The sequence below is a fragment of the Pristiophorus japonicus genome, chromosome 15, assembly GCF_044704955.1.
Source record: "Pristiophorus japonicus isolate sPriJap1 chromosome 15, sPriJap1.hap1, whole genome shotgun sequence".
NCBI lineage: Eukaryota > Metazoa > Chordata > Chondrichthyes > Pristiophoridae > Pristiophorus > Pristiophorus japonicus.
Genome location: NC_091991.1, coordinates 149,221,303 through 149,235,125, shown reverse-complemented (window position 1 = coordinate 149,235,125; position 13,823 = coordinate 149,221,303). Strand labels below are relative to the sequence as shown.

Here is a 13,823-nt window from a genome sequence, read left to right as displayed (position 1 = left end):
AAGTCCTACCCACGGCTACTCTCCTCCACCCTTGTAGTTGGCACCGGGTTGGTGCTACCAGAAGACTGGGTAAAGATTACCTTCCAACCCTCTTCATTTGTGGGTAGAAAGAATGCTTTGCCTGAAAAGATAGCAGTATGGAACTGGCAAGGTAACAGCTGGTTTGTATGGTACTGGACAATGCCACAGGAGATCCATTAGTTCTACCAGATCCACTCACCTTGGCCTGGTGCTAGCACTCTCACATCTGGGTCAGTGGGTGGTGGGTTCAAGCCTCACTCCAAAAACTTGAACACAAAAGCTAGGCTGCCATTTTGGTGCAGTACCAAGGGAATGCTGCATTGTCGGAGGAGCCGTCTTTCAGATGAGATGTTAAACTGAGAACCCATCTGCCCTCTCAGGCAGACGTAAAAAATCCCCTGGCACTCCTCAGAAAAGAGCTGGGGAATTTTGTTAACTATTTTTGTTAACCAAAGGTATTAAGGGAGTTTGGTCACAGATCAGCCATGATCTCACTGAATGGTGGAACAGTTGAGGAGCTCAATGGCCTACTTCTATTCCTATGTTCCTATGTGTCCTGGCAAACACTAAAATGGATTATCTGGTCATTTATCTCATTACTGCTTGTGGGTCCTTGCTGTGTGCAAGACATGTTTGCCTACATTACAACAGTGACTACACTTCAAAAGTACTTCATTGGCTGTGAAGTGTTATGGGATGTTCGGAGGTCATGAAAGATGCTATATAAATGCCAGTTCTTTCTCTTATTCTTGTATAATAATGGGAGTGTTTTGCAGACAGTGAGAATTGTTAGATTGTTCTCCGAGGTCCATCTTCTTTGATATAGAAGTTTGAGCAGAGACTTTTGTCTTGAATTTTAAACTAAATAACAAACAGTAATTTAATAAGTAAGAACATTTGTACATACAGGGCATCACATAGAATTGAAGATAAACCTAAAGAGTAAAGGACATGGTGTCACAAGAGACTGTGGTAAAAGAAGTGGAATATTGTAAATGTTATGTTGTATCAAAGAACTTGAGCTTCTCTAAAATGCAATTATCTTTTCCACTAATCAACTGCACTGCACTTCCTGTCTACAAACAACCTTACTTCCTTTTGCCACTTTTTAATGTTACCTTTCCATAATAAATTCCAATGGTAACTGCCTATGTAAACTTGGTCACGCTGTAATTCTACTCTCCCACCAGTGGTGGCACTATAACACTTCAGTTTTTGCATGTCCCTGCTCCTCACCCTATACTGCAGAGAAACTCCTGTGCTCCAAGCAACCCTACTTCTCAACTTCCTAAATTTTGCTATTTAATTATTTAAATAATAATATTAAATAAGGCACGATTATAAAATCAAGACTGAATTACATCTGCAGATGGTGGTCCAGTTAGGCCTCGCCTCTAACCCCACTTCACCTGGAGACTATATTTGGTCTTGACTCCCTTTGTGTAATACCACTGCTGCTTGACTCGCACATATAAATATATCAGGGGAAAAAGGCATCTATCAAGTATAATAATTTCTGCCTTACATTTTAATTATTATGGAATAAAAAAAGCAAAGAAAGCCAATTATTTATTGCTGACTCCTTCTAACATGTGAGAGTTCATAACAGCTGACAAATTGCAAAGAAAATTCTCCAGCAACAGGAAATATCCTTTTAATCATAGAATGATATAGCACAGAGGGAGACCATTCAGCCCATCTTTATCTGACCTCAGGATACACCCAAGAACAATGAGTCTAAAACTGACCTCAGGATGTGTCTACTTATAGCAAATGGACCTTTGGGCATTAAAGGGATCAACTTGTTTATGTATGCTTTGCCTTAGCAGCAGAATAATACTGTGGGTTATATGGTATAATATCCCTGTCCTTAAAAAAAAAATGGATGCATTTATTTGTACTGCCAAAATGACCGCCTTGTCCCTGATTGGCTCTCCATTATCACATGACCTATTGCTGATTGGTCCCCTTGGAGGATAAGCCACACCCTGAAGTTTCTCTGGAATATGTAACTGGAACCGCCCAGCCCAAGTTCTGACTGACTTTGCAAATTGTAATTCGATCCATTTTGACTTCAGAAGCCACAGAGGATAGATCTCTCCAAAAGCCACCAAGTTCCAGCTGAAGACCCTTACCCCAGCAGAAGTGCGGGGGAGGGGGTCATGGATTGTTAACAGGTTTATTGAGTATGAAGTGAATAGTGACAGTGTCGTGACCTCAATTTCATCCACTCCAAATATGTCCTTTGTAACACCTGCAGCTGTTTTTGAGGTATTTTCTTTTGTATTATTTTGCCCATCTTCACCTCTTATTGTTGTCTGTATTTTATTCAAACTTGTGTAGCTGTTTAACTTATTCTGTCTGTACCTCATTTTATCCCTTGCAGTGTCTGTTCTCTATGCCTCCCTCACTTTATGTATCTATATTTTTCTTGATTTCCTCTCCCTGTCTCACTCCAAGCCTTTCTTGTTATCTCTGTCCTTTCCTTCTCTTTCTGTCTCCCCCTTTGCTCTGTCTCACTCATCCTCTTAGTTCTCTAATGTTTTTACATTATTATTTCATTTTTCTATTTGCTGCTGCCCTACACAGTCAGTCAGTGAAGATTGTGGCAGGACACACAAGCTATTCTTTTTATTCTGGGAGAGCTGCAGCAGTTTATTTTCCTAACCTCTGTGCTAAAATGCATAATGTTTAGACATAGGCATTATTAGCGATTGTAATTTAACATTAAATAAATGTACCTCACACAAAATGGCAATAATAAATTTGGAATGGAGCGTCGGTCTTTGACTTCATTCTGTCTAATGACATTAATCTGTGAACATTACCATTCAGAATATAATATCTGGGGAAACAATTAAATGGCCTCCACTTTACTTAAAATAAAAATGGATGCGTCTATTTGTACTATTGAAATGGCTGCCATGTTTCTGATTGGTTCTCCAAAATAACTTCACCAATAGCTGATTGGCCCCCTTGGGGGATAACTTTCTCTGGGATGTGTAATTGGAACTGCCCAGTCCAAGTTCTGACTGACTTTCCAATTTGTAATTCGGAGCATTTTGACTTCAGAAGCCACAGAGGATAGATCACCCCAAAAGCCACCAAGTTCCAGCTGAAGTCCCTTACTTCAGTGCAACCTTAACCCCCACCCCCTGCCATAGTGTGCAGATTGTTAACAGGTTTATTGGGCATGAAGTGAATAGTGAATGTCATGACTTCTGGATTTCATCCACTCCAACAATGTCCCTTGCAAAAAAAGGAACTGAGCTGTCCAAGAAATTAGGTGTGGGTATAAAGGGGGTTGGAAAAGCACTCCCCTCTCTGATCCCCTCTTTCCCCCCCCCCCCCCAGGCTCTCTCCTCCTCCCACTCCCCCCAGGCTCTCTCTCCCCCTCCCCCCCCCAGGCTCTCTCTCCCCCTCCCCAGGCTCACACTCTTTCCATCCCCCCTCCCCCCCCCGCAGGCTCTCTCTCTCCCTCTCCGCATCCCCCCCCCAACCAGGCTCTCTCTGTCTTTCGCCCTGCCCCCGCCCCCCTGTCTCTCTCTTGCTCGCTCGTTCTCTCTCTACCCCCCACCTCAGGCTCTCTCTCTCTTTCTCTCTCCCTCCCACCCACCCCACCCCCCTGCTCTCTCTCACTTCTCCCCCACCCGCCCCCCGGCTCTCTCTCTCTCTCTCTCTCTTTCTCGCTTTCTCTCCCTCCCCCACCCCCCCCCTGCTCTCTCTCACTTCTCCCCCCCGCCCCCACCCCCCCCCCCCCCCCCAGGCTCTCTCTCTCTCTCTCTCTCTCTCTCCCTCTCAACCCCCAGGCTCTCTCTCCCTCTCTCCCACCCACCCCTCCCACCCCCGGCTCTCTCTCACCTCCCCCACCAGCTCTCTCTCTCTCTCCCTTCTCCCCTCCCCCCCCCCCAAGCTCTCTCTCTCTCTCTCTCCCTTCTCCCCCCCTCCCCAAGCTCTCTCTCTCTCTCTCTCTCTCTCTCTCCCTTCTCCCCCCCCCCAAGCTCTCTCTCCCTCTCTCTCTCTCTCTCTCTCCCTCCTCCTCCCCCCCTCCCCAAGCTCTCTCTCTCTCTCCCCTCCTCCTCCCCCTCCCCAAGCTCTCTCTCTCTCTCTCCTCCTCCTCCCCCTCCCCAGGCTCTCTCTCTTCCTTCCCCTCCCCCACATTCTCTCTCTCTCACTGTCTCCCCCTTCTCCCCCCCCCCGCGCCTCTCTCTTCCCTCCCCTCCCCCCAACCCCCCGTCCTCCCAGGCTCGCTCTCTCTCCTTCTCCACCCCCCCCCCCCACCCCCACCGGCTCTCTCTCTCTCTCTCTCCTTCTTCGCCCCCCCACACTCTCTCTCTCTTCCGCCCCCCCACGCTCACTCTCTCCCCCCCCCCAATGCTCTCTCTCCACCACCCCCCCCCATGCTCTCTCTCCCCACCACCCCCTCACGCTCTCTCTCCCCACTACACCCCCCCCAAGCTCTCTCTCCCCACCACCCCCCACACACTCTCTCCCCACCCCCCCACGCTCTCTTCCTCACCCCCTCCCCACGCTCTCTCTCCCCACACCCCCCCCCCACGCTCTCTTTCCTCACCCCCTCCCCACGCTCTCTCTCCCCACACCCCCCCCCCCCCCACGCTCTCTCTCGCTTCTCTCCCCTCCCCCCGGCTCTCTCTCTGTCTTCTCCCCCCCAGCTCTCACTCTCTCTCTCTCTTCTCACCCCCCCCAGATCTCTCTCTCTCTCTTCTCTCCCCACCCCAGATCTCTCTCTCTCTCTCTTCTCCCCCCCCCCCCAGATCTCTCTCTCTCTTCTCCCCCCCCCCCCCAGATCTCTCTCTCTCTTCTCCCCCCCTCACCCCCCACCCCCCACCCCCACCCCAGGATCTCTCTCTCTTCTCATCCCGCCCCCCCCCAGGATCTCTCTCTCTCCCTCCTTCCCCCCCCCCCCCGCTCTCTCTCTCTCTCTCTCTCCCTCTCTCCCTTCTCCACCCCCCCGGCTCTCTCTCTCTCTCTCTCTCTCTCCCGCTCTCCCTCCCCCCCCTCGGCTCTCTCTCTCTCCCTACCCCCCCCCCATTTTCATGCCAATGATGGTGCCTCAGGGAAGCCCACGCATCTTATTACAGCACTTAATGACACAATGTCACTTTGGCCAATCACACTGTTGCCTTATAATGACATGTGATGTCAGATGTGGAAGTTTCCTATCCAATCAAAGCACAAAGCAAAATTATTCCATTGATGAAGCAAAAGGCCATAGTTTACAGCACAGAAACAGGCCGTTCGGCCCAACTGGTTTGTGCCGCCGTTTATGCTCTACATTTAAGTTTTGCATTTAAGGCTTTCATGGTTTCCCAGCATAATAAGATTTAGGCATAACCCAACTCACAGCAATCCTGCTAGTCTTATCTGCAGCTGAATCTGGAAAAAAAAGTCAATGTCTAGACAAGATGTGGGGTTTTCCACAGATCAATCGGCACATGTACAGTGCTTCCGATTCTCAATGCCCAACTACAATAGACATATATTACCTTAATAATATATAATTACATTCACTGATTGAAACTTATGTTGGTTCTCTGATCCTCCAAAGTTCTCAAAAGTCACTCTCATACGTTCAAACTCTGCAGGATCAGAGAAACTACCTAGAAATCTTCCCAGTAACGCCAGTGATCACTTAACACCTTGTCACATGTTAACCCATCTTGGGAATCAGCCCTAACTGCTCTAAATTAAGTCTGAACACAGGGCAGTTACAACATTGTGGCTGTAAACATCATCACTAAATAGCAAATATAATACAACTAAACAATGGTGACAGTACAACGAGGAAACCGATACAAATGGCATGCACACCCCCTCTAAAACTAAAGTCAAAAATAAATTAAACACTCCTAATCAAATTGAAGGAAATTTAATACTAAGCACAAGACAGAGAGTGATCTTGCATGCACAGTCCTGTGATCAGTTACTACCTTTATTTGAGAGACTATTAAAAAGAAATAAGTGCTTAATTACACTTAGCCAGGGCTGAGGGGACAATTTAAGGAACATTGGAACATAAGAACATAGGAACAGGAGTAGGCCATTCAGCCCCTCGAGCCTGCTCCGCCATTCAATGAGATCATAGCTGATCTGCGACCGAACTCCATATACTCACCTTTGGACAATATTCCTTAATACCTTTGGTTAACAAAAAGCTATCAATCCTTGATTTAAAATTAATAACTGATCTAGCATTAATTGCCTTTTACGGAAGAGGGTTCCAAACTTCTACCATCCTTTGTGTGTAGCAGTGTTTCCTAATTTCACTTCTGAAAGGTCTGGCTCTAATTTTTAGACTATGCCTCCTAGTCTTAGAAGCCCCAACCAGCGGAAATAGTTTTCCTCTATCGACCCTATCTGCTCCCCTTAATATCTTGAAAACTTTGATCAGATCACCCCTTAACCTTCTAAATTCTAGGGAATACAACCATAATTTATGTAATCTCTCCTTGTAACTTAACCCTTGAAGTCCGGATATCATTCTGGTAAACCTACTCTGCACTCCCTCCAAGGCCGATATATCCTTCCTGAGGTGTCCAGAACTGCTCACAATATTCCAGGTGTGGTCTAACCAGAGTTTTGTATAGCTGCAACATATCTGAACTTGCAAGTCTTTTTGGACCTCCACTGTTTTTCGCCTTTCACCATTTAAAAAGTATCCTGTTCTGTCCTTTTTAAGTCCAAAGTGGATGACCTTACATTTGCCTACATTAAAATCCATTTGCCATCATTTTGCCCATTCACTTAATCTGTCGATATCCTTTTGTAATTTGATATGTTCATCTACACTGCCTACAATGCAACCTATCTTCATGCCATAGGCAAATTTGGATATACAGGTGCAACGTCCTGAAACTGGAATTCCAAAAATCGGAATTGTCCGATAATCGGACATTTCGGCAAGCGGTGAGGTCCGAAATCCAGCAAAACCCAAAATCCGGCATGGACTCTGTCCCGAGGATGCCGGATTTCAGACGTTGTATCTGTATGACTTTCTATGCCATCATCTAAGTCGTTAATAAATACTGTGAATAGTTGAGGCCCCATTACAGATCCCCACTAGTCACATCCTGCCAAATTGAGTACCTACCCATTATCCCTACTGCTCATCATGCAGATCCTTAGCGGCCAATATTGGCTCTGACAATAAGTTCGTTTTGGCATTGATAAGGCTGAGAATCAGAATAAGACTGGAAAACATTCTTGGATATGGACAAATTGAAAGAACCTGACATCGAGTAAAAATATGCTGTAGAGGGAAACATAGTACCTGCAAAAACTGAAAAAAATGGCCGTAGAAGAAATGAGGATCACCATCAAAAATGGAATATTAAAAACTGCAGAACAAGTATAGGGTCTCAAATACAACACTTAGGGGGGAAAATTGGGTATGGGGGTGGTAACACTTTGCACCAAGCGCAGAAGTCTTGTCTCCCTCTCTCAAAATTGGGGTTACATGACCGAACAGTTGATTACCATCTCCTATTTACAACAAAGGTTGGTGATTGCAGCGTGGGCAGATACAGCAAGAGTGGCGAGGTCGGGGCGAAGGAGCGGCAAGAGATTGTAGGGGGATGTGATCGGGGCCCAGGAGAGGCGCGAGTTCAGGGCCCAGGAAAGGCGAGGGCCCAGGGGCAGCACGGGCCAGCCCACACTGCGATATGTGTGTGCACTAGGTCTGTGCAGCAGAGCTGGTCTCCAGTTGTCTTGGTTAATCCTTGCTACTGGACCAAGACCTAGCTCTGTCAAGCCCGCGGCCACCACACGTTAAAAAAATCCACGCACAGGCATCTTCCATCCTTCAAGATTTAGTTCGGGACCTGGAATTTTAGGTCCTTCATTGAAACACCTGTGAACTTCTTGACGTGGAAGCAAATCATCCTCGATTCGAGGGACTGCCTATGATGATGACTGCTTGTCTCCTGCCGCTCAGCCAATTTGCTAACCAGGTCAATAATTTGCTCTCAATTCTGTGGGCTTCTACCTTAGTTAACAGTCTCTTATGTGGGACTTTATGGAATGCCTTCTGGAAATCTATATAAATAACATTCATAGACATTCCCCTGTCCACTACTTTAGTCACCTCGTCAAAAAAATCTAGCAGATTTGTCAGGCATGACCTAACGTTCACAAATCCACTGAGAAGATGTGCTTTAATTTTTGACAGTATGTTGTAACAAACGAATTAGGTTGACTGCAAAACTGGATATTGGCTCCTGATAGTGACTGGTTCTTAACTAATACTCCCTCACAATATTCCAGCAAATAAAATTTATGCAACAAGGTAAGTAAAATGATGGCAGCTCTTTATGTCCGCACACTGCCACTCAGGTATGTTAGACTGTATGTGGTTGAAAGATGTCAACCATTTCTAATTACTGGTAGGTGCATTTTCTCTCACATTTTATCAATACAAGCTCATTTTTGGCATAGAGCTCTCTGTAACACAGTGTCACTCTGTTTAATGCAATTGAATTGGGAGGGCAGTTCAAAACAAATGATTCAGTGATAACAGAGAGCAAGAGAACGGCTGGCTATAACCTGTTCAGACCCAGTCAGAGTAAAGCATTGGCAGTTAAAACCAGCGTGGGTTTGCAGTGTCTATCATTCCTATTTACTGACAATTTAATCGATTCCCAAGTGCAAAGGTCACTGCAAACTAGACTGGCTTTATTTGCAGACTGCGTCTAGGAGCCTTTGCCTGGAAATCAAGCTTTGATTTCTGCTCATACTTGTAAAAAAACATTACAAAATCGAATTATTCTTTTGGTATATGCAACAATGTTTCAACAAGGGTTACTGGTACAACTAAAAAGAATAGTTTTGAGGAGCTGGACATAAAGAATTTATCAATCATGTTGGTGCATCCTTTATTAAAACTCAATGATTTGCTTAACTTTTTGTCTAAAATTTTTGAAATAAATCATGAAGGAATGTACTATTCTAGAGTTTGACAATTTAAATTTTGTATCTGGTTCATCAAGCTGCACCTTTACATGTAATATTTTCAAATTCTCTTGGATGGACGAACCATTTTAATCACATCATTATATCGCAGACAAGAGATTTTTAACAGTATATTTTATAGACTGGTAACACGGGCCGTTAGAAAAAGCCCTTTGCAAAAAGTGCTAACTGCTTTAATAGGCAACAAGAAGTAGAACATTGAATTGAATGCCAGTTTCTCATTTCAAGATTGTTTATGTTTTTTGTAAATTCATGTTTAGGCATTTAATTTAAAATAAATTGTAATAGACACCATCTTACAAACAGAAAAAAAATTGAGCAAACAACGCAATATTTACTTCAAACCAAAAATACTATTTTAAAAAGTTTTGTACAAGTTGGCAGAGATATTGACTTATACTTTGGAACAAACCATAAATTAAATAATATTGAAAGATTGGCTCCAAATGGGTGTCACTTAGGTTTTCAATGGCAGTAAATCGCTACTTTTTTGGTGCAATTCATATTTACATGAAGTACTTGAAATATAATACTTATTAGAATATTTGGGTCAGGTTATACTCCAAACACATCAATTTCTATCGCTGTCAACATATTTCTTATGAAATTTGCTGCTAACATCTCATATTTTTTTTCTGTTTGATGATAGCTATTCACATCCTTCTGACAACTATTGATAAACTATCTGGGTGGCAGCTGTACTGAGACCCAACCCTCTCAGCGATCACGCAAAAAGCACAACAACCCCAGCAATTTAACTATTTCCCTTGAATTTCGTGCTAGATGTAAAACATAGAATGAAGGAAAAAATTCAGGGACCAAAATTAATTTTAGTAGGAAATAATCAACAACCAGAAGCCTTTTTAAAAACTGTTCTATTTATTTTCTATGACAAAATTCCATACAATTCTAAAGAGAAAGAAGTCTTATTAGCCAGGACTTTTAAATACATTCCTTTAATATCCTTTTTTTTACAGTTTCTATTGGTCTATGGTTTTTTTTAAATCCTCGACGGTGCTATTTTCAGATTGCCAACCTATTTTAAAATATATTATTTTGAAAGAGTCATCCATAGTAGAACATTGTTTAAAATTTTAAAAACTAGGACAGAGTAATATTACTTTGAACTGCTGCACTATCTACATTTTGCACTGTACATATATTGGATTTTCATGGTTTAGTATTTTTAAGATCTTTAGTTGAAATAATTGACAAACTGGAACACTCATCCCCAAGTATTTCTGGTCATTGTGAATCTGACTAAAACATGTCATTTTCATAAATAACATCTCAGTAACTGAAATGGAGACAATTCTGGCGATATCAGAATCCTGTCGGTCAAACAGCTGGAACAAGCGACAAGTTCATGACCTCTATGCCCGCTATGCACAGATGAATACTGCAGGAACAATAAGGATTTTTAGGGGCATTATGATTGTGTAGCTGAAACACACCTGCCCCCAAAAGTCCCTCACTTTCCCTGCGGAATTGGGCTTGTTTTTACACAAGGTGAATCTGGTCTATTGATCTGGTAACTGATGCTAACCATACAGATTGTTAGCTGGTCACAGTTTGCATCAGTACTGCATTACTATACCTCACCTTACCTACTGTGACACTGTTTATCCTGCAACTCACTGAATGCTCCATCCCGACTATCATTTTTTTCTTCATTTTAAAAGTGCGAACAACATAATGAAAAAAAAGCATTGATAAATGTCACGGTAAATACTGGATTGTTTAGCAGACAGTTTGATGTTTAAATCACTTGGCTATGTGAGCTTGAAAGTAAAGTTACAACATACAACACTTGCATATTTTATCCTGAATTAATTATCATAATTGGAGAGAGCAACTAAAATATTGTTTAAGTACCATAACTAGTGATTAGGAAATTATATCTAGTCGGCGTTTAATCGCAATGTAAGAACATTTCTAAAACAGGAACAAAATCATACAATAGTTAGAAAGTCCTGTTCAGATTATTTAAACGGTTCATCGTTCGTTTTTCGCTGTATAATTTGTTACTTGTCATAGTTTTTTTGAAACCTGCACTCAGAGTTTTATTGATTATATGTTGAGAACCCTTTTAACTATTCGCTGCCCGGTGGGCATTACCAGAATATTCGTATTCTCCGGCGAGAGAGACCAGAAACGCACTGATGTTTAAACTTGTAGACGAATTCGTGAACTCCAAAAGCGGGACTTTGCGGGCCAGTTGGTTCCTGTTAAACATCTCATCTCGCCCCCAAAACCCCGCTCCTGGATGCACTCCCAATCGGCTTTTCTTTTTAACCCCCCTCTGACCAGTGTCCACGCATCTTCTTCCCTCGGCACAAGAGCTGGTGTCAGATAGCCCTTCCAGTCCGTCACTCCAGCTGCCAGAAACACAACTGGACCTCGACGGGAGTTGGGAGACTGCGGCTGCTGCCTGGGTCGGGTATTATGTTAATACAATCTTATCGCTTGCACACAATGTACCCATTCCGAATATTAAGCTCCGTTTTGTTACTAAACCAGGAGATTTCATTCCTCTGGAACTGAAACTAAGTGTCGAAGATTTTGATATCACGGTTACTAATACACAGTTAATATTTTAAATAATTCTGACTGTTGCACTTTTTAATCATTTCCTGGCGTTATTTAGCCATCGTGGAAACGGAATAATTTCACGTAGGATTGCAGTAATACGCTTTACAGACGCTCTAATGAAGCAACTCGGGGGGAGTAATTATTTACAGCATGCCAAATTATAAAGCTTGAACGCACCTATTATTATTATCGTTGTTGTTAAATCTATTCAAGCATCGATGATCTCTCTGAATCGTTTAATTAGCCGACCATTAATTTCTCCCCAAACATCCAGCGGACCTGGTTGGTCCAGTCTCGGCTCGGGAATTGACAGGGCTGTCAGTTTTGAAACGGGGCACCGCGGCTGCGAAGTAATTTCACATGTTAAATTTCCCATGTTAATGTCACGTGTTAATTTCGTGTGTTAATCTCACGTGTTAATCTCACTTATGTCACATGTTAATTATAACGTTAATTTCACATCTTAATGTCACATGTTAAATGTCACATGCTAACTTCACATGTTAATTCCACTTCTGACTGCTTTTGTGGTCAGCGTCTAACAATATTCGTATTTATTAGTGGAGGTCGCGTTGGAAGAAAGCCCCGGCGTTTATCGGAATGCCGAGAGGAACTGTTATTATATTTGCTACACCACAGATCTGTTTACGCAACTTCCAGAAGGTCGGGATTGAGCAACACACCGGAATACTGTATCTGCTTCTCCAGTGCGACGTTTTAAACACACACACCACACACATTTCACCATTATACTTAGGCGATCAGATCCTACCTACACGAGGCTTGATCATAACCAAGGGACCACGCGTAGTCTAGTCTGTGTCTACGTGAAATGTCATAGATTTACATTACGATCACGTAAAAAAAAAATGCCCCTGTCTTCCCATCTGTTCCCTCGAAGCTCCTTCTCATACCCAGAATGCAAATAAATGTTAGTGTAATGAAAGCACTTTCGCCCAATCTGTCCTGATTTTTTAAAACAAACGCTTCCGACTCCCAGTGCCACACCTGCCCATATCGCAACATTAAAGGTTAAGACGTGCAGCTCCCTCACGTGTCTGAACTGCAACCCCCGGCTTGTCTCCACTCAAATAAAAAAATCTGTTGTCAAGAGGACGAGCGATGTCAAGAAGGCAGAATGGTCAAAATAAGACTGAATACTCACTTGTGTGGATTGAGAAGTTTGAGAGCTCTGGCGTCAGTCACCTCCCTCCCTCACACTCACACCGCAGAACACGAGTGATCCTCTCGCCTGCTCGTTCATGGCAAATCCTGAGTCATTATTTTTCGAAGATCACATTGCTTAAAGGACTCGTGGATATTTCTTCGTGGTCACGCCGCCGCTTTTAATGTCTGGGGCCAGACATGGGGAGGGTTGCGGGGGGGGGCGGGGAAGAGACTGGGAATTGAAAACAAAACTTAAAGCCATTACTTGAATTATTTCCCCAAGATCTGAATACATCTCCCAGCATCTCGTTATCCTCAATCCGCTCAGCTTTGCCAAGATGAAATGTATCGCTTTTTTTGCCTCCCTGGTGCAGTTCTGCTGATGTAGAAACGGTTTTGTTGCAAAAGGAAATGTTTCAAAGTCGGCTATACATGGAGGTGCCTTAAAGTCCGGGTCGCCTTAGAATCGTGTTTTTTTTTCCTAGAAATCACCTCCAAATATAGCAACACGGAAGGGGCATTCCTAGAAATTAGGGAGACGTCAAAAAGAGTGGCAGGAGCCGGCAATACACATTTCAACTGCAGGGGGCGCCCTGGAGGCGAATCCAGCCACCCAGACAGCTGCAGCCTTTCTTTCACAAATGCACTTTCCCCTGATCATCAGCGAGCCTTCGTAAGAAGTGAAATTAAAACCAGACAACAGATTACTGGCTTTATCTCCCTCCAATTCTGTTTATTTGAACTATCTGGTGCAGTTGGACATATTAGGATTTATCCCCCTCCCAACTCCCATCCCAATATGTCCAACTGCACCAGATAGCTCAAATAAACAGAATTGGAAGTCTGAAGCAAAAAGCAGAAAGTGCTGGACATACACAGCAAGCTCCATCCACATCTGTAAAGAGAAAAATAAAAACTGGTTAAGGTCTCAGGTATAAAAGACCAGAAACAGTAAACAACGTTATCTCTTTACATATCTACTGTCAAAATAGAACTCGTTGGCATCAGGTGAGGACTTAAGTGTAAAGTATTTTTGTGTAACAACTTACTGCCAG

At 43.5% G+C, this 13,823-nt stretch overlaps 1 long non-coding RNA gene across 2 annotated transcripts in view; it reads right to left on the bottom strand.

Moving 5' to 3' along the window:
* Positions 1 to 13,216, bottom strand: part of LOC139281128 (uncharacterized) — a 44,658-nt gene extending 31,442 nt beyond the window's left edge. For both annotated transcript variants that reach the window (XR_011596828.1, XR_011596829.1), the window contains exons 1-2: positions 12,767 to 13,216; positions 11,779 to 11,944 (exon numbers count right to left, since the gene is read on the bottom strand). This is a non-coding gene — a long non-coding RNA (uncharacterized lncRNA). The remainder of the gene's footprint in view (positions 1 to 11,778; positions 11,945 to 12,766) is intronic.
* Between the last annotated feature and the right edge of the window lie 607 nt (positions 13,217 to 13,823).